This window comes from Ptiloglossa arizonensis, chromosome 7 (genome assembly GCF_051014685.1).
Source record: "Ptiloglossa arizonensis isolate GNS036 chromosome 7, iyPtiAriz1_principal, whole genome shotgun sequence".
In the NCBI taxonomy this organism is placed as follows: Eukaryota; Metazoa; Arthropoda; class Insecta; order Hymenoptera; family Colletidae; genus Ptiloglossa; species Ptiloglossa arizonensis.
This window is the reverse complement of record NC_135054.1, coordinates 9320378-9342705: the sequence shown is the minus strand read 5'-3', so window position 1 is coordinate 9342705 and position 22328 is coordinate 9320378. Positions and strand designations below refer to the sequence as shown.

The 22328-nt window shown below is 31.6% G+C and overlaps 1 protein-coding gene and 2 long non-coding RNA genes across 6 annotated transcripts in view; 1 reads left to right on the top strand and 2 right to left on the bottom strand.

Annotated features, from left to right (window-relative positions):
* The window catches only part of LOC143149615 (uncharacterized), a 49048-nt gene extending 36244 nt beyond the window's left edge, over positions 1–12804 (top strand). For 3 of the 4 annotated variants that reach the window (XR_012992837.1, XR_012992836.1, XR_012992838.1), the window contains 5 exons: positions 5254–5449; positions 8981–9175; positions 9294–9459; positions 9540–9700; positions 12648–12804. This is a non-coding gene — a long non-coding RNA (uncharacterized LOC143149615). Of the gene's footprint in view, positions 1–5253; positions 5450–8770; positions 8891–8980; positions 9176–9293; positions 9460–9539; positions 9701–12647 lie in introns of those variants that run through there. The other variant, XR_012992839.1, reaches the window with a different exon arrangement.
* The window catches only part of Arms (Ankyrin repeat-rich membrane spanning), a 66760-nt gene that overhangs the window by 37321 nt on the left and 7111 nt on the right, over positions 1–22328 (bottom strand). The window lies entirely within an intron of this gene.
* The window catches only part of LOC143149616 (uncharacterized), a 42329-nt gene continuing 24891 nt past the window's right edge, over positions 4891–22328 (bottom strand). The window contains exons 3-4 of the long non-coding RNA XR_012992841.1: positions 5235–5445; positions 4891–4966 (exon numbers count right to left, since the gene is read on the bottom strand). This is a non-coding gene — a long non-coding RNA (uncharacterized LOC143149616). The remainder of the gene's footprint in view (positions 4967–5234; positions 5446–22328) is intronic.

Below are 22328 nucleotides of genomic sequence, written 5' to 3'. Positions count from 1 at the left end.
TCACTTAATTTATATTTAAAAAAATAGTATTTTACATGAAAAAAAAAACAAGTATATTTTCACATCAATTAGGAAAAGAATTTTGTGTTTCAAACATTTAAAATCGAGCCTCGAAAAAAACTTTTAGATGTGTAATAAATCGTCAATAAATAAATGGTGGCTAATTATTTAAAAAATTTCAGAAATTAAGGCCGAGTGATGGTTATATGTATGGGAAAAAGTTGTATAAAATGTTGATTTCTGCAACACTCAAAAATCGTCGAAATCAATGGGACTATCCCCTTTTCTAAATAATTATCTTTGTTTTATATATGTGGGTATCCAACTCGACTGCCCACACAAAGGTTAATAAAAATTCAAATTTTCATATTTGTCACTGTACCTAGAGTACTCAGTCGCTCATGCATACCAATTATCCGAATATAAATGTTTTATCTAGATGATTATCTAGAAAATTATTCGAAATAATTAATGTACTAACTCAAAAGAAATACCTTATTCTTCTTAATGTTCTATGTTTCATATTTTCCAAGATTTTAGATGGCATTACAGTACTTTATTTTTCAGAGTTGAAAAAAAAAAGACAAATTCAATGAGCAAAATAGTCTTGAAGTAACTTGAATAAGTCCCAATGGACAGTAAACAAAAACAGCTAAATACTACTCCAAATTGTAATCGTCTTACAAGCACAAGAGTTACAAAAAATAATCTATGTTTTGTTAATAAAGCTCACTTCAAGGTCACTGTGTTATAATCATTGAATCTGTCTTTTTATCAGCTGCAGCACAGTATACTGTGCAAAAATTCGCAATGTCGTTTAATAATTTAAATGTCAGCTTGACATGTCGTAAAATAAATACAAGATATAAAAAATATATTTAATAAAACAGTTTTTTCTAGAGTTGATAAATATAAAATTATTTCAATGAAAATTGTTTTTTTTTTTTTCGCAAAAATATCGAACAAAAATTATAAAGATCAGCCTTTATTCGGTTTTCGAAGCCACTGTGGATCTATTATACAAATGGCTAGAAAAGTATGAACATCGCGAATGAATATCAAAGACCGATGTCTGTTTGCAATCAGAATAATAATAGCGTTCAGCTGGAAGCGTTGCGTGACGCGAACCCATAATTTTTCATCTTAATGATCATCATCGATTCTTTGTACTATTTTATTTATCCGTCTTATGCATTGTTGTTAATGGAAACAACGAATATACCCATACGCAAGTTGTAGATAATTCTCTCTTTAAAACATAGATTAAAACTGGTATAAAAATTAAAATAATCCTGAAAAACGAATCGAATTATTATTTGCAGATAAAACACTGTGCATTTAACGCGTATCGAATAGTGTATACAAGATATCTAGACACGAAATAATACTAGTTATTTCATAAAACGCGTAATTCCAAAGAATGTAAAATCGGAACGTTTAATTTTGTTTCGTTGGATTCTCACTATATTGATTTATTGGAAACATTCTTCATTTTATTTTACAAACATTTTTGATACTTTGTTACTGCATTAAACGATCAAAGAGAAAACGTGCAAAGGATTTTAGCAATAACCTTTTAAAGAAACAATGAATTTGCCAATTGTTTCTAGAAACGTTTTATTCAGAATTACATTTTCTAACAGACGACGAATCAGTACCATTCATTTAGTTTGGAAACACCCTATATACGATAAAGCATAATTCGTAGTACGATCGAAAAGAAGTCTAAATCCATCGAATAAATTTTCCAAACTAAAATGAAAATATTCACAATAGTAGAGAAAAAAAGTCGTTTCGATTCTTAATTAATACTGACAGAAAATCGTATGCAAGCAACTGAATCTGTGCAAAGATTCAAATTCCCTTCGGGCTGTGTACTTTTTACAAACTTGTGCGTTTAATTTAATTAACTTGTGTCTTCGAGAGTATCGACGGAATAAGACTTCAGCTTTGTAAATTTCTCGTGTAATTAGTCGTGTTAAGTCCGACGACGAGCATATGGACGGTTAAAGTAATCGGGTATAATTCGTGTCGTACGAGAAACAAATGTTTCGTGACACTGTTGCGTCTGTCGTTTATCTTTCAAAGCACATCGAACAATCTTGGCACGCTTGCCCTGGCAAAGGGTAAAACGAGAAATGGTGGGAGACGTGCTTCATTCATTTAATCTCGATCCACCTGTGGTTTTCTCATCGTTACGAAATAAATACGACGTTAATTTTGTTCGCGGGCTACAAATAATTCGCCCCCGAAGTTTAACATTCGGTAATTGTCTCCGTTCAGTTTTCGGTCATTTAAAATTGAACGATTCTTGGGATTTGGTTTAAAGAAAACTACTGGCCCCGTTAATGTCCAATTTCATGCACACGACATCGTTATATTTTTAAAAATCACAGGAAGTTATTTTATGTACAACTGCTTTTTATTGACGTTATACAATATCGTTACGCAAAACGTGCAAAAAGATTCTGTCTTCAAGGTTGACGCAACTCCCGTTCCGATTATCAGAAACAAAAAGAAAAATCAGAAAGATTATTAAACTGTCCAATTGTGGCTATCGCATGTACCAAAATATATAAATAAATGATCAAAAAAATTAAAAAATATAATTCCTAAAGAATTTGAGTTTTGTATAAAATTTCAATGAAACTTACTTGATTTTCCACTGACGATAAAAAGACGTTTATTTTATATGTTTGTAAAATTTCAAGACAATCGGTTCATTTGTTCCTGAGATATGCCAAAAATTATAAATAATGTTGCAAGACAAATAGCTTTAAAGTTTGACGTACAATATGATTGATATAAAATGACCGAAACGATTATCTCGAAAGTTCGAGGATGTAATAAAATATTATTAACGAAAGAAATATATAATTAGAAAAGACACACCACGTATAGTGTACACTGTTAGTTTGTAACTGGAGGTGCTAGAAACAACCGAAGGTTAATTTTATTTTCTTATTTTCTGAACCATGGTTCAGTTCTTTGTAGCAGAATTTAAGTAATGAATTTTCAGAATAAAACTATAAAGGTGCATTTACCGTAAACTTGATAATTTTAAAAATACATATTCAGACCGAAAAATTTTTTTTGGTAAGTAATATTTAAGTACATTCTTTTATGATCACCAAATTATTGAGAATTTATTAATGGAAGAACATAATTTTTTAAATTGTATATCGTTAGTCAACAGTAACTGACGCGACTGGAACGAAAAGTATACTGTCAGTCACCGGTGACTGACGTGGCCTGAACGGAAAGTATAGTGTCAGTCACCGGTGACTGACATGGCGCTTAACGTGTTAAAAAATAAAAAACAAAGTTGACTTTCGGATTTCCTTAGTATCTCTATCTACATATCAACTGTACCTGCCACAAAGTGTTCTCTTCGAATGGAGGAGATACATAAATCATTTTGTGCTGAGAATTTGATTCAAAATTCTATAATTTTGCCAATGTTTTACCGGAATACTTTTCAATTATATTTTTAAAGCATCAACCATTAAGAATTAGAAATTGATTCGTTTGCTTTAAAATTAGACGGAATCCTGAAGTTTATTTGAACGAAGTTCATTTAATCGGTAAACGTGCAAATTTTTCAACTATTGCTATACTAAAAGTAAAAGAAAATAGAGAGATAAATGACACACTAATGACTGCTTTGAGATCATTCGAAGATTTTGCTATTTTGTAAATACACTATTTATATATTATACGTACATGTTATCTGTTTCTTAATATAAACCAAATTTAGATACCTTTATATCACATTTTGTCTCTTTATCGTTCATTTATTTGATTAAGCTTTGTTATATTATTGAGGGATATCCAAAACAAGTGGTTGAACATGTTATAATAATAATAAAACTCAAATTCTTGGAAAGAATTTTTATTTAGAAACTTATTTTTTTCATTGAAATCATTTTCTTTGAGAATCTTAACTCTGGGAATACAATAAGTCTAAGTTGAACATATGTGTGCATACTAAGAACAACTCTTGGCTCAAATATTTTCCGAGAAATGTGTAAAAGACTCCGTACAACCGTCTATTTAAAAATACTTGTAAAAACACGTTAAACAATAAAAAAACTTTTCTAATCTTAACATACTCTCAATACAGTAAATTTTATCTTTCTATCATTTTAAATCTTGGTATATTACTATGTTAAAAATATACAGATATATGCTAATGTGCTTATGTATCGTGCGTGAAATATGAAAATCGCGTCTATTATAAATTATTTGTATTATATTCACAATTTAAAGTTAATCTAATGCTTTTTTTAACAAGGGTTTAAGAGGTACTCAATTGTATGATTATAATGATTTCAAAACTTAAGGCCAAACGGCAATTATTATTCGGACAAAAATTATTCGTTTTGCAGCTTTTATAAATTTTCTGATTTTAATAAAAAATCCAACAAAAACACATTAGTTTCTCAAGCCCCAGCGATCTATATTTCCTTTCAATGCTAAACTACGGCATTTGTTAAAAAAAAAAACAGGAAAAACAAATTGATTTAGGGAAAAGTTACTAAAGTAAACTTTCACTAAATGTATAAGTGAATAAATAGAAATATAAAGAAAATAATCAGGTAAGAAACTGTAGTAGCATCCCCGTATTCGTTGTTTTGTGTATCGGCAAAAAGCAATCGAACGAAACCCCTATAAATACGAGGATCCTAACACTGTCAATAGTGTCCGCCAGTAGCCAAAACATAGTGACTAGAGTTCTGAAGTAGGGAATAGTAGGAGGAGCCCCTCTTACCTCTGTGTTGTATCTGATAATATGACATATCATCTTATCTGTCACGCACGATACGTATGCATAGTATTTACCTCCATATGTATATTAATACAAGTGTCCTCGTGTGAACTCGTATTAAACGCATTTTCTTGAAATTATCTATTATATTCTAATATATAATATTAGAACAAATTTTAATAGAAAAGCTGGATAGTTCTATAAAGAAATTAGAAAGAGTCAGAATCGAAAAGATCTACGTAAGTACACATCGAGAAAGCTGCGATTCGTGTCTTACGATGGATAAATTAATTTCGTTTGTCCGTAACGAATGAAATGGAAAAATAAAATTTGAAAAACACACGATCCAGGCAAAAACGTACAAGAAACGCGTAAACAAATAGGACACGACAATTACTTTTTCCAGTTAGTCGTTCATTTATTAATTAGAAACATTTTCACGGTATTGTGTGTATTTTAGCTGTACCTGTTTACTTCTGTTCCAGATCGATTGTATCACCTGTTGGCACGAAGAAAGGGACCCGTAACTGCGAGCCAATCCTTGCGGTGTCAAGGATGGCAAGGACGCAGCACTTCTCTGATCTGAAGTCAGTAAACTACTCCTTTCATTCACGTATTCCATGGAAACCAGGTCGATGTCAGGAAACACTCTCATATTCCAGCAATATTAATTGACACTAGGTTGACAGAAACGATTTTTAAAATACCGAGCCATGAAATTTTTCTACTCTTTCAAATTACTTTGCGAATAAAACTTTTCAATTTATTCTTCGATCACTTTTTAACCGTGAACATATCGCACGCTATCTTTAAACATCGGAGAAGAACTTCGTTCATTCATTCGTAATGTTCGTTCGTATACCAATATACGATCACTATACTCTTTTATTTATTCTCTATCGTATCGAATCCAATTCGGTTTACATGAGTTGCTTCTAGTTCGTGTAATCCATCTCGAAAATACATCGTGTACCTTCCACGTGAGAAAGTATTTCGTTCCACCTGTGTTTCGGTTCTCGTATATTTTAAGTAATCGTTCGGCGATACGTAATTGTCGAGAAAGGAAAACTTCATCCGTTTACAATTAACAACTCTTCTCTCGTATAAGTTATTCTTAAAACCAGTTGGAAACCGGTCATTTATTTCATCTGGCATTCTGAAAGCGATGTTTCCTCCTCGCGTGATAAAACCGCGAACGTTTGCAAGATGATTGTCGCACGTGTCGCAGGTTACACATTTCCGCAATTTATTGCACTTCGACGCTTATTGCATCAGCACGTAACTATTCGTCACATTTCCCGTGAAGGAAAAATCCAGCCGACGTTAAATTTCTCTAAGGAACGTGAAAAGACAAAAGAAGAATATTTACATAGTTCGAGCAAGAACGAAAGCATTTGTCGTTAGAGCCACCGAGCGTCGTTAACGACTTTGAAAATATGTATGTACATTCCTAGTGGCACTGTTCCAACGATATTCGACAAATTTTTCCAAGCAACAACAGATGTCTCGATGACACCACACCGTCTTGTGTTTACATGCCAAAAGTATTCATCGCGTCTGATATTTTATTTTCCTCGTACGTGAACAACAAACAAGAACAGTCGCGTATCTGTGAAGATTCTGACATATCGAAAGAGTAACTAAAAACAAAGACATACGACCTCGTTACTACGATAAGCATTAACGTTTCCGCTCGATTCTCCAGCGTTTATCTGAACAATATAATTGTTCACTCGTGTTACTCGTTAATATTTACCAATTCGAGGTGATTTTATCGTGACTCTGGTAACAACGACACTGGTAGTATTCCCATACGCGTGAACGTCGATTTCCCTCGCTCATTCTTTCGTCGTATCAGTGGAAAGTGTTCGAAAAACAAATAATATGAACAACGCAGAAGATACAACAGGTCAAAAGATTCCGTTTCTACGAGAGGAAACGTGCCGCGTTTCGATTGTCGAATCGTTCTTTTCGTTGTAAAAAAATCATTATTTTTCTTTTTTTTTCCCCTCTCAAAAATTCTCGTTATTCTGCATAGTGTGTGAAACGAATACAACGATCTCGTAAAAACTGTAAGTGATCCAGAGTGTAATCTGTTTTAGGTACATATTTGATTGCCTACGGTAAGCAGTACAGTATCCCTCGTTAATTGTCACCGATCAAGTCAGCCTGTTTGCAAGTATGCGGGGTGGCGTGAAGCACGTTACTTCAAAACGATATCGTTTCGGTGTATTGATCGCTTATTGAAGATAAAAATAACTATTTTATGGGAATATTAATCAATGAATTGAGTTAGGTTTTCCGATGGAAATTAATGTACACATCCAATCTTATTCGGATCATTTTTAACGATATTTTATTTGAATTATATTTTAAAGACTATAAATTGTGTACGATTAAAAGTAGTCATGTTTGAACTTATTTTCATTGGGAAAACTTCACCGATTCATCGATGATACTCTTACGAAGATACAATAACAGATATAGCAATTTTAATTGTTTGTAAAGTCTTATACAGTTTTTTAATTGTGAATACACGGTGAATGGAAGTGACTCTGCTACATTTAAAAAGATGATAATTAAACAGGCGATACTGTATCGTTATGTGCAATAGAACTTGATTATCGATGCAGATATGACAATATCAAGATCGTGACGTAAAATAATTTTAATTTACGTCTGTTTTCATACAGTTGCTCACTTTTATGATAAACGTGCTAAACAAATATACAAATTTTGGCAAATTTGCGAAACGTTGAATCGAAATCTTTAAAACAAACATCAATTGTAAGATGTACATGTTACCCTATTGCTAAACACAGTGTTTGTCAAACTTCACCTTTTCGTGGAAAATTAAATTACTATTTTTTCTGTATATTGGTTTAAAAAATTTATATTTAATATAAGTGGTTTCATATTTTTTAATTCGAGCCTCTTATACGTTTGCTAAAACAATGCACAAAGATAAATATGAACAAAAATTAACGGACTCGCATGAATCTTCTTGGGATTTATTTAACACGACTTAATTTCAAAATTCATGTTTTGTATCGAATAGTATCGAACAATCTTCGTTACTTTTCTTAGATAAAACTATCCTATTGCAAACGACACAACCACTACAGTTTGCTACCTTTTATTATTTTTAACAAAAACCAAATGAAACGTGTTTCGAACTTTCAAAATTTTTAATCTCCAGCTTTTTTCACACATTTTCATTACTACCAATAAAAAAGAATTCTCGAACGAATCGTTTTAATAAGAATAAAATGATACGAAAACCGATTTTTTATTCACACTAGATAAGATGCTTCCATTTTTTTCCTTCCAAATTCGCGAACCTTGACCAACACGTGGTCCGCGGACAACACTTTGAGAAACACTGGCATAACAGACCACTCGAGTGTGCCTCAAGTACTTAGATCACTATATTTATTTGTTTCACATACTATACATCCGTTGTTACTGTTTTAACGACGCGACGTAGAATTCATACCTATGTCCTACGTAACACAAGTGTCACAATCCCTGAATATAAATATTCCTGGTGAGACTTTTCAGATATTTTAAATATTCAAACATAAGTATTCTAATGGTTTTTTTTTACGATCACGTAGAAATAAAGCAAAACTTGTACACTTTGTACACTTTGTGTTCGTACACTTTCACAAATTGCGTTTCATGGGCGTTCGGTACCATTTTCCACGTTGTTGATCGTAGATGGTAATTTTCTCTAAGAATTCTTTCTTTTTAAAATTATTGCTCTCAGATTTGCGAATTAATCGTAGACCAGATTAGACAATCGACGTCGCCCTTGCCAAGTATCGATACAAGACGTTTTCCCAGCACATTTATTTTTTCACACACAGAGAAGAGAATATTGATTTTGTCTTATCGACGTTATACAATCGAAAATATATCGTATTAAGTTTACGACACTGTATTTTCTACGACACTTCGTCTCAATGGAGAACTATGATTCGTCGAATTAACGATGATAAACTGGAACGTTGCACGGTGGAAATTTTTTTATCTAAAACGAGGGTACAGAGGATTACAAGAATCGAAGCAACGATTCGTACACATAAACCTCGAGATGAGCCAATATTTTCTTTCAAAGAAGTACGACGCACCAAACGTTATTACAATCGTTTATAATACTACCGTTGAAAAGGATACACCGCTAAAGTAATTTGTATTGGTATTACATAGATAAAAGAAAACCGTCCGTGTACCTCAGGGAAAAGAACTCGAGTCATTTTCCTGAAAACTAACTGACGACGATGCAGAGCACCATCATGCGTCGCGCTTAATCGCTAACTGGAAAGTAGCGTAATATGAAAAATCGAAGTAAAATGAATGGTATCGTCAATTATCATCGCCTTGTGGTAGCAACTTCTGATAATGGTACGATAAGACGGTAACCGTTCGTATTAGATACGATATCGAAAAGGAATAACAAATGTTCACAAAAATAAATATCGGCCCAATAGGTGAAATAAACTCAATTCTTGGTTTGTCATAGTTTCGAGTTAAAGACGAAAGTATTGGATACCGTGATGATCATAAATTTGGGATCTTGTCGACGGAAGAATTTTCTACAAATTGAAAAATATCTAATAGAGTGCAGCAATGTACCACTCGATACGCAAGATGTTTTATAATACAATGTTATAACTAAAAGCAATAGGGTAAGGCTAAGGTGAATTAATGTTTTATATTCTTAAAGATACACGACTCGCGTTTTATCTCATTGTGAACATTTTTACAGATGCAGTTCGTATGCAGTCTCACCTAGCCAACAATTCGAATGGAAGAACGATCGGTATTTCTTTCTTCTACCAAAAAGAAATAATTATTTTCCATTGTGCAGCTTTGCAACAATGCCGAATAACTCTGGTCCCAATTTTACAATGGCATAACAGTAGCCAGGTAACTTTTTTTTTTATATTTATCTCTCCTTATAAAACTTCCTATTCCTCAATTTTTAATTCTGGTCCCAGTTTTACACGTATAATGGCATAACAGTAGTCAGATAACTCCTCTTCGACATTTAACTCTCCTAATGAAACTTCTTATTTCTCAATTTTTAATTAATATAAAGATACAAACGTTAATTTAATTTTCCAATTATCGAAAAAAGCGTGTACAATGTTATCTGTAAATGTAGACGTACATATTATACACAAAGGTCATATTTTGACACTTGGACTTCGTAAGGGCTATTCTCTGTTTGAAATAACACGTAAATTACCGATTACGGGGTCTTCTACTGTAAAACGTGTTTTTCTATACTTTTTTTTACTATTTTTTTAGAAAGAAACCATGCAACTTTTTGCATCGGGATTTTTTATATATATACATTTGTTACTCGTTCAATAATATTTATAATTTTATACAACGAAAAATAGTCAAAATTAGTGGTACTAATTCGAGTACCTCCCACTGTTTGTTTAAAGAAGAAGAAAAAAAGAAAAAAATTGATAAATAACGCTAAACTTACCGCACTTCAGTTTTTGATCGCGACCAATCAAATGACCGGTCTTTAAAACAATTTATATTTTTTAATATACAATGAAGATAATAGCCAATTTGACTATGAAAAACATAGTTTCAATTATTTAAAAGTAACTTGTTTACATTTTCTACGTTTTCACCGTAATTTTTATAAAAGGCTTCTCGAAAGGTTTGGTTCGGAGCAAACGTCTAAATCAATGAGTCTCTGCTCCCAGATACCTTTGTAATAAATCTTCCGATAATAAATCCTCATAAATTGATTTTATAACTTCTATGACCTTATCACTAAGAGACGGATTGTGTCTAAATGTAGCCGATGCCCTTATATGCTTTTTTTACATTCTGCAATCTAGTGCACATTTGTTTTTCCACATGACACACGCGCTCATTTTTTTAGACAATAAGTTCTTCACCATATGGATTAATATCCAAAATACCTTTGTATGTTTTAATATACCATTTAATAGTATTCGACACCGTACAGTTCCTCTAATCTGATGAACAGTTCCTTTATAACATCAATCTTCGTTTTTCCTGCACTACCAGTATGGTTTACAGTACAGATATCCTTGTGGTTTTCATACTAATTATTATACTCGTCAGCTGCATCGTCTTTCTTTCCTTTTCACAAACTGCATGTTTGACACCAGCTAGATTTCACTACACTATCGATTACTTTTTTAGTGTACTTTCCAATCACTGTTGTGACACCAAACAACGAACTAAATATACCTCGACCGAGCAACGCATATAACTTCGTTAATTTGACAAGTTTATAAATATGTTTTTGCACATATATTTCTATGATTGTAGTCTTTAAGAAAATGAAAAAAAAAAAAATTGAATTCTTTATGGTGAGTTACAGTAGAAGACCCCTTTAATGAGATAATGCTACAAAGAACACTTTTCATTTTCGCGTAAAAAAGTAGTTTTGTTTGCAAAAGAAACGTTTTATTACATTTAGTACGTTTTTTTTTCGTATTTTGAAGATGATTTCATAGACTCGACTACTAATGAATCGCCGAAAGAAAGAAAGTAAAATTTGTATGTTTTTTTATTTTGTCATTATGACAAAATAAAAGAGTGATTGATGAGGTTCTTAAGATGCAAACGTACGCGAAAATAATCATATGTGAATGATGCTGAGTTTAATGAACAATATACTAGATTGTTCAATAAGTTTTGTCGTTTGATAAAACTTATTAGAAAGTATAGTACTAGATTGCTCGATAAGTTTTATCGAACGACAAATCTTATTTAACAACCTATTACAGCACATAAAAAAAAAAATGAAACGAGGCGAAACATGCAACAAGAGATCGAAAAGTCTGTTACCATTTTGCAAACTGAAACTGTGTTTTCGAGATACAAGCAATCAAAGTTTATTGATGTGACACGCGGCATGCGCTATTTATATCTCAGTCAGCTGATCGCACAACCACACATGCATGCTTACTCTTACACACGAAAGCATACACAGGCATAAAACCATTAACCGTTTATATTTTGAAAATAAAGATTGCAAACGATGAAAAATTTAATCGTAAATTTAATCCTTTTAATTCTTCTTCGTAAGAAAAATTTGCGTGTTTCGGCTTATTTTACCTTTTTGATACACCCTGTGTAACCACTGAAGGATCAACAAATAATAGAAAATGCATAGATACCTATTGTAACATCTGCACGATTCGATGATAAATTCGGCTACGTATGCAGGTTCCAGAAACATCTACTTGTACGAAATAGTAGGTTAAAAATTGTTATATGTAAATAATATATATTACAATATATTTTTAAATTTATGTATATATATATATATATACATTATATAATACATTTTTAAACTAATATATACAATACACCATAATATAGTTTTAATCTTCTTCTGAAAGCAGCTTACGTAACGAAAATATTCAACGCATATTTTTCTAACCGACAAACGTTGGTGTTAAAGGGTCGCAAATAACCTTCAACATTCAAGGTTAGAAAACCTATTTATTTTGTAACCAGCTTTCTGGAAAATATATGATAATATACTCGCACATATTAATGAACATCAGTGATACTACATGCATACACATACACGCGCGCGTGTATATGTTGTATAAAGATTTGTGACATTCTAAGTGCAACTCTTTGACGTTTAATGATACTCCGTCATCACGATATAAATTTACGTTTTCTTTAATGTCGTAGTTGTGTTTATGAGTTAGTCGTATATTATTCAATGAATTGTATGAATGATGTGAGATATTCTGTTATGTATCGCTCGAATTTTAACTCGAATCGATCACATACATACGATTATGTTTGTAAAACAATGTAATAGTAAAATTTATACAAATTTTATATTTTTGCTTAGATAATATCAGCTTGGTCTCGAATCTATGACATCTTCTCAAGCAGTACTGTATATGGAAAATATTCCAGGGAAGGATTTAACGGCAAGAAGATAACGAGTTTGTATAAACTTTATCCGACATAATCTTCTCGTGCTATAACCTTTTTTTATATTTTAATTGAAATTTACTTGCTTTTAAAAAAAATGTTCTGGGCATAATTTTCAAACATTGTAATAATATGCATCTAGTAATTTCGTATCCAAGATTAAAAATCCTCTCAGATTACTAAAAATATCAATTCATATCAAAATATTGTTAGAGCACAAACATTCTGTAACTAAAAAATGAAGTTGTATTTTCTTCGTGATTTTTGGTTCTAAATTTCAAATCTTTCCATGTATTAAACTTTGTATAATTAGTAAATTTGAAAAAATATTCAGAATACAGATTGTTAGATATCATGGATACTGTTGCACCGTATACCGTGTGTATATCAAAATAGGACAAATCGAAAATAACTTCTCCAAAAATAAATTAAGTCTATTGCTGAACACACTACTTATACCATTTTATGTAAATGTAGCCCTAAAGTTTATATAAATATATTGATAAAAATACCAATAAACAATTGTTTAAAGAAAGTATGTAGTAAGAATTGATCAAAATGAATAAAAAAGGTACAACAATTTCTTTCGTTGATATTACGAAAGGAAATTAAAAACTGTTTGACTAAAATCGTATTATACCAAACAACTAGCGCTGGCATGCACTAACGCTGTTGACCGATAAGTATCGTGTAAAAGCATTTTTGGCATCATATTGCTATGCGATGACGAAGCGTTTTATACCATTAGCGATTACTGTTACTGATTCGCGTTAAAGATAACGTAATGTAATAATTAATTTAGTCTGACAAATTAAATAATCGCATTTCAGTAACGAAAGTTTTAATCCACCAATTAAAATGATTAATCAACTCTAAGGTTTAAACTACCAAATCGTTTGGAATTTTGAGTCACTGAGAGATATTTTTAATAATCTTTTAATCATGAAAATATGTATAAGTGGCTTTCAAAAGTGGAAGATTTATCATAAGATTGCTATAAATGATTTATTCGAATTTGAACTTTAAAATTATTGCTTTCTCGCAATATATGTATCTATCTAAGTTAAAATTTAACACTAAAATTGTTTCGAATAAATCACACTAAAATTTACAAAACGAAAAAATACCGAAATTAATACCGGTATTTTTTTTTAATCTTTATCTTCTCGATAAACTTTGTATAAATTCTTAAAATATATACATGTACTAAACACAATATACGTGTAATGATGTATGTCACCTGTGTATCGAATTGTGATAGAACAGAAATTTAGGTAACTTGTGCGATTAAAAAATATACTAATTTTTAAATGATTTTTATTTTTCAGTACAACCAAAAGCAAGTGTCTCCTCGACAAATAAACGAAGTGAATAAACTTCACGATAGAAAGTCAACTTTACCAATTGGACTTCTAGAATTTCACTTTACTCTACAAATTCATCGATTAGTCATAATTCACTTTGCTTTCTTTGATCATTAACTTTTGTTTAATGTACTTATAAGTATCTTATCAGTAATTAAAAGTTTGTGAAACAGAAAATATAAATAGTAAATTACATTTTCGTATCGGTAACAATCAATTGCAGTAAATACTATTCTAGCAATACGTGACGCAAAAACAAAATTCAAATTAATTTTGCTTTATTTGGCACGTGTGTTAAGAAATTTTTACTGTTCTCTTTATGCAGCATTACTTGAAACAATTGATTACTCGTCAATACCACCAACAAACTGCTTAATAGTAGTTTAATGGTGAATTTTTTATTCTGCCTGTATTTCAATTTATCAAAAGCATACATGTATCAAAATTTGTTATAAATTAATTTTTGTACAGATCACACGTATGTACATAAGCTTTGGGTTGGTTTGAGTCGATCGTAGTGAGATCTACATACTTTGTTATTTTCAAACTGTAAAATAATTTCTATTTACATGGCAAAACGACCAATTTTAAATAAAAAATAGATGTCATAAGAAGACAAGGATAGGACCAAAAAACTTTTACATGTAAAGTTCAAAGAAAAGCAACATACAATTAATTAGAAATATTCTTAAAGATAACATGTAAGAAGAATAAGTCAGGTCTGTAAACACAAAACAAGTATCTTCAAATTTGATACATAAAACACAAAATTGAAAAATATAGTAAACAGGTTAACGCTAGTTTTGATTTTGAAAATGTTAAAATAATATAAATCGAAAATAATTATTAGGAGTGATTGAATCATTTCATGTTAATAAAAACAACATAGTTAACGACAGACCAGGACAGGTTATAGTCATATAGATCACATGAACAACTTGCCTATTTTTAGTAACAGAAAAAATGCACGAAACCAATTTTGATTCGTTTCAAGAAAGACATGATTTGATATCAATGATCTTTTTGTAGATGTAAGAATAGAGAAAATGAGAAGGTCAACTTCGTTTGTTTAAAAAAAAGGATATCTTTTTTATTTGCCTTATATGTAATAAAACATTTTAAAACACCTACCATGACCTATGTTTAAAGGCCATTAAAGGCCACTGAGGGTCGTCTATAATGGAAAATAATTTACATCAAGGAACTAATCGAACACTGACGATTTGCTTATTTACATACACACTGCTGGTACGAGTGTTAAAAATGTTGACCATGAGCATTCGTGCATACTCGAACCAAAGTGATTCAATATAGACCTTATTGTTCATCTCGCCGAATCTGGCACGGTCTGGAAATCTCTCAGCGTACAAACGCGACAATCACCATAAATAAGAACCATATCATCTTTCTCTATTTCTTTATAATTTATTTTTTAAAAATTTAAATATTGCAAAGCTACACTTTGGATGGTAATGTTCCGCATTAAATTAGTGATAGTCTTCACGGATATAGATAAATATAAACCTTAGAACGCGATTAAATCTTTGTTTACAATTTTATGATCTGTACAGCGATTCCAAGAGTTACGTAACAACAATTAGAGAAAGCACAAAAATGTTTAGTCGGTTCCTCGAAGTATGTTAGTTTTCATTGGAATTTAAATGAACGAAAATATCGTTAGGTAAGCAAAAAGGATATCGTTTTGTTAAAAAAAAAAAGAAAAGAAAATACGAAATCGATGTACACTTTTTCTCTACAACCCTAATTGTAAAAAATTATTCATATCCAATTAGGTTCCTCTTGAAACCAAACAAGATTTGGTCCGATGCTTTCCAGTTTGTATTGTCAAAAGTAAACAAGTTAGTCAGATGGCCTATTTAAATGCCTCATCTGGTATAGCATCTATATAATTGGTTAGAACCAGTGCCACTTTGTATAGTAACTGGAAGCTTTTAACCGAGCGATATAACCTTCACAAATTTAACAATGATAAACTTGTATATAAAATGACTAACAAAAAGCTTATCCACAATATTATAGATGTACAGAAGACACAAAGATCCCTATTGGTAGAACAAATTTGGAAACATTAATTCTATCAATTAGGAATAAGAAGTTGCTTTGTCTCTCGCCTCTAGAGGGTCTCTCGGGTCTTTTTCGACCCATTGCGTTTTCACAATATATTACTCTATAATTAAAACTATCATACTAGATACTTAAGTTTTAAGCTTATAAGTGCATCTGTAATAATAAGAGTAGAGAAAGTTTTCTGCTGATTAGTGTATATGATATTTTAAAGTTAATACTTTTGTGATCTACGATACGCATTTACACGTGTGTATTGTTTATCCACATTTACTTGTGAAATTGTGCATTAATCTTTCTCAATACATTTTACACCATGCGTTTAAATTTGTTCAAAACTGCTTTGGGAAATATATCGCGAAAAGTAAAAATATTCAATAATTTGACAATGTACTTGTCATTTAATAGCATCGCTAATGAGAATAAAGTTATTTCAAAGTTTACAAGTACCAGTGTTTATTTTTTGCAATCGCTTTGAAGGAACGTTGCAAGTTTGGAGTGTCGGTGGTATTCGACGCGTGAAAGTAATCCAGTAGGAAACCAGGATTTAAATATCGATTTTTCAATGCGGATTGAATCAATGCTAATCGTATTGTCGGTCGACGAAGAAGCTGATACGTAGTTTTGAATAATGTTTTTGTGTCGTAGGTGTTAAAAATTCGTCCGATTGAAATCCGATGGGATTTAAGTTTGCAACGGCCCGAAGTGTTCTCAGAATTGAAACTCGCCTGAAGTCATCCCAGGGTTAATTGACGGAGTTGAAGTTACGCGATGTGATCTCCGAATCCGTGGAACGTCTCCGAAGGTAGGCATGATATTTCCCGATATCGAGACGCTGATCAATTCGAACGCGAATCCTTCTGGCACGATCTCTTCCGACGAGGTGGATGTTAACTCGAATGACGAGTCCTCTGGCACTGAACACCGAAATCCGGCGCGAGTCTCCGCGAGAACGGAGACAAATAAATCAACGTGGCACCCAGTGTTTGGCCTGCATTGGCACGCTGTCGAAGGTAAACGAAAATAGTACGCGCCAGCTAGCATAAATTGCACAGGGGCGAGGATCGATGCGCTTATGCCTGCCGTTGCTACGGTTCTTTGATCAAAAATGTGTAATTCTACGCGTCGCTGTAAATCCTGCGTGGTTGGCACGAATCCACCCACATTGGGCAGGAACTCGAGCACGTAACTGAATCGTGTGAATCGAATCGCGTTGACACGGGAATATCTGAACTTGATCTGCTCGTTAGGGACCGTAGTATTGGTAGTTTTGTATATACATATACATGTACATATATGTAATATATATAATATGTATAAGTGTATATAAAGATTATATATATAGAGAGAGAGAGTGTTTTAGAAACAGACGAACTTTAGGAGTGTATCCGTCGTGAGAATGAGAAAACGTCGAAACTCTTTTACCATTTATAAACACTGTTTGGAACAGAGTTTGGTAAGAATGTTTGTTCAGGGTTGTAACTAGCGTTATCGTTTCCTTTCGGTTAAACGTAAACGGTAATAGTGTTCGCAGTTGAATAATTCGATATACAATTGGAATCGATGTACAATTTATTTTAAGATCAAGCATTAGATATTTACTGGAATTGTGGATGAAATAACGGAAACTGTGAGGAAGCTCGGTGGCTTCGTCGAGAAACCTCCCCTCGAAAGCCATGTTCTGGCAAAAATATATTTGTTCATGTCCATCCAATATAATTTATCGAAAAGCAAAACAGACAAGTCGAGACACCTGTGATCCAAGGTCGAGCGATTAGACAAGCCAAGAAACAAAATCCAAGACTCGGTATAAAATATTACAATAAACGTACAAAATATTCGAGTTCTTTCGTCAGTATATTATCGTTCAATTTTTTAACAATTTCTGCTGAACGATACAAATTGTTACAAATTTTGACGAGTCGATATTTTTCACAGACGCAGCAAAATTCGCGTAGTATGCTGCAATAAATTACCATAATAAACGTCAGTGAGATTATGAAAATCGGTATGATATTGCACGTAGGTTGGCATTATTGAAGAATTTCTTTACTGGACAAATTTTCCTTTCACCTACTTAGAATGGTACTAATTACGGTTTCTCAAAACAGAGCACAGTACGTTATTAGAAAATGTTCCACTGATGATATGCAATCAAATGTGGTTCGTGCATAATGGAGTTTCGACATATTTTTTAGTAATAATCATATCTGATCGATAAATTGACAGAGAAAGATCACGTCGTGTGTGACGTGCCCATTTTACCGATTTAAATCTTTTAAATTTATCGGGGTATTGTAAAAATACATACTCTTGTTTAAAATACTCCTATTGTTACTGGAAAAGTATACTAAAATCGTATCGTCGCTTCGTGTGACAAAATTTGACACACTGTAGGAAGTTTTAAACCTATTCAACGCTGCTGCAGAGGAAATATTTTCCAGGAATTTATTCAATTAACTGTTCTTATTAAACTTTGTTTTGAGTAAAAAGTATGTGTGATTGGAAAATACGTATTCGTATGGTTTTACTCATCCTCACAGTGAGTAGAATAGAGTAACTAGTTCGGCCAACCATTTCTAAAATACACTTAGGCATAAAAATGATCGATCTTAAACTATTCTCACTTCGACGAGTTAATTATATTAGTTACTCGTTCTTTAGAATAAAACAGAGACACAAAATACTTGTATCGTTTCGAAATTTTCTGGCTACATTTAAAAAACTATTGTAAAAATGAAGATTTGAAAATATAGGTATGACATTATATAGGCATTAATAGACATTCCTCATTAATAAACACATCTGTTATTTTGTCAATCTCTCTCTTCTATATAATTTTTATAAATTTTACTTACGTTGAATTCATACACGTATAATAGATTGTTCAATAACTTTTGTCGTTCGATAAAACTTATTGAGCAATCTAATACTATACTATTCAATAAGTTTATTCAACAACAAAACTTATTGAACAACTTAGTATATCTATACACCTGTAGTATATATACTATGAACATGTGTATGCAGGTTTAAGACAATTATTTCGATTTTAATATAATTGAATCGAATAATTATCAATACTGAAATAATTTTAGTTTTAAAGTCTCTGATTTCAATTAACAAGAGAACTCGATAACCCGAAAATTACGGTTTAAAGCATCGGATATTGTTTTTATCGGCTACAATTCAGTTCGTGAAAACACCCTTTAAACAAAGATAGGTTTCGTATCTGTAAAACTATAGCAATAGATCTAACAAAATGGTTTAAATCGAAATTCAAAGGTTTTTTTAAGCTTTATAAATGTATGCAGTCGAATTTTTGTTCAAATAAAAAAACATGTTTTATCATCGTGATTTTAAAATATTTTAAACAAAGCATGCATCGTTGCACTTCAAACGATGTATCAATTATTAAGTAATAACTTACTTGTATGAATTTTGTGTGAAGTATATTTTCATCGAACGATGTAAAATAAAAATGTAAACTATAACATGTATAAAAATATTTATTCGAACATTACTAATCAATATGTAAACTTTGGTACAATTTTGTTCAAATTTATTATTGGTGAGCAGAATATAAAAATGTATTACAATTATTATTGTAATGTGTATACTCTCATACACGTACATACATTTTTATATTTTTTAATCGGTCAATAAGTATTCATTTTTTTTTTTGGTTGGTATTTACTGCAATTGATCACACAAAAAATGACAATTTTTGTATTAAGCATATCTAAAAAGATTATGAGAAGGGCGATGATAATTGATTAAGTTAACGATTATAATCGTATGATATTGTTTTATAAATAAAATATATCTAATAATACAATTCTATCGGAGAATGTTGTAATAAAGTTCATTCACATTCGAAAACCATAAACATCTAACGGTTGAATTTTATATAATTTTCTTACAAAGTGTAAAGATCCAAAGGAGATATGGAAACACCTATCTACCTTTAAGAAGTGTTCTCACCTTGGAGCACCGAATTGTAACCGATAAAAAAAGAACTGGAATTTTCGGGTTACCAAAATTCCCTTGTAAGTCAACATTTGATAACAATTAATGAGACGATATTAATGTTTCGGTATACGATTTCTATTCAATCCACAACAGTTAAATTGAAGAAAACCTAAGAAACGAAGTACATATTTAGATATACAGAGTGGCTCAAAACATACGTGTTCGTATAAAACTGAAAAAAGTGATGATACGTGACTGACATACGTGATACAATATGTAGTTACAACATGCGTATTTACGTATGTAAATTGTACAATGTATGATATTGTTTATCTCTACTTAGGCATAAATGTCGTTACATTTATTATATCACATTTTATGATACGTCCACGCATGCACTAAATAATAATTACATATGGTTTTGTTAGCAAATCTAAATTATTAATTTAGTTTGGACAAAAGCCATAATCATAAATTAAAGGAAGATTTGTATCATTCAATTCGGATAATTAGAAACAGCCCAATCGATATCATAATTTGGACAAAGGTGAATCATAACAAGTTTTCAACTCCTGAAGTATTGAAGATAATTTCTGAAAGTTTTGTTTATCATTAGTTTACATATAAATGAACATTCATATAAACCCAAAATGTTGTATACGTTTCATACTTTTCTTATTCTTTAATAGGCAAAGGTGGCCTCTGAAATATTGATCTGAAGATCAGGATATTCTCTTAAATTCAATTTTAGGCCGAATGAGAAGATTCATGCGGTTCCAGGAAATTAATTAGCCAACGGAAATCGCGAAGAGGAAAGGGAGGAAGGAGTGAATGTCGCCAAATGTATTTTTGGCAATGTCGACCGCAGTCGGAAAAACATATACGTTTCAGGATGACTAGCTTTGTAATAATGGAGCGAATATTTGAAGAGAATCCAGTATTTCGATTGTCCTATACGTGAATATACAATAAAACGAATTAAACCGAGTACATACTTCATTCGGAAATAAAGTTCCGAATTTGAAGTAACTACGCAACCGGGGAGCAACTAAAATTGCAGTAACATCTCCCTAAAAATTCGAATTTTTCTCGGATGAAAATTTCGAGATCGTTTTTCAATTACATAAATATTACAATATCTATCTCACATCTTGTATTCCTTCCTGATATTCCGATAAAATTAAACAAATATGTTCGTGTTTGGTGTCATTTTCATTGCAGAAAGTTCAGAGATCAAATTAAACCAGTTTTATATTGATAAAGTAAGCAATATGCAAATTTTAGTTTTCGACTTTGAACGACTGTAAATGTACGAACGAGTCGACAGATCTACACGAAACTTCACATATGTTAATCAAATAGTAGTATCATCTTTAGAAAAATAAAACGACGAACCTAATATCTTCGTTTCTTATCAAACGACAAAACTTATTGAGCAACCTTTTATAAGGGTTATAAACGATGTGATGTCCATCGTGTGTTAGTGACCTCCCTTCGATATACTTCAAAGTTTTACAGATGAGAAAATCTTTCCAAAGACAAAGCCCTTTTGCACCTTCTCAAGATAGAGGATTTATTATAAAAATATGTCAATATTTGTACAATATTAATTATGTTAATGTGTACAAAATACTAACGAAAATTGAAATGGCATAATTTGAAAATTTGTATCGAAATATCTACACGCCAGCTTGAAAAATATTTACTGCATACTCCTACTGCTAATTAACCGTAAATATCACACTTTTTCAAATAATCTCCATTGAAAAAGCACGCCATAATCACAATACCTCAAGATTCGATATACCGAATTGACTTCAAAGTTTATGAATACATCAAAAATCTATTTGTGGATCAATCCTCGATCGATTCAATATACAGATGTAAAATATGAACTATTTTAGAGGTCAGAAGACAGAAATTGTAGTGAAAAAGTAAAATTCTCGATTACGTGGCCGCTATTCTGTTAAAGATTTATTTATATTGTTTATACTGTTTCATTTCAAAGAACACAGACATATACAGATTGTCCCAAAATTTATGGTACAGGAAATTAAACCAGGACGATTCTACGAGTCGAAATAAAACGAAGACATAAAACCAGAAAATTACATCGAAGATTTCGTTTTCGAGAAAAACGTATGTGAAAATCAATCTAGTTCGCATGCACGTAA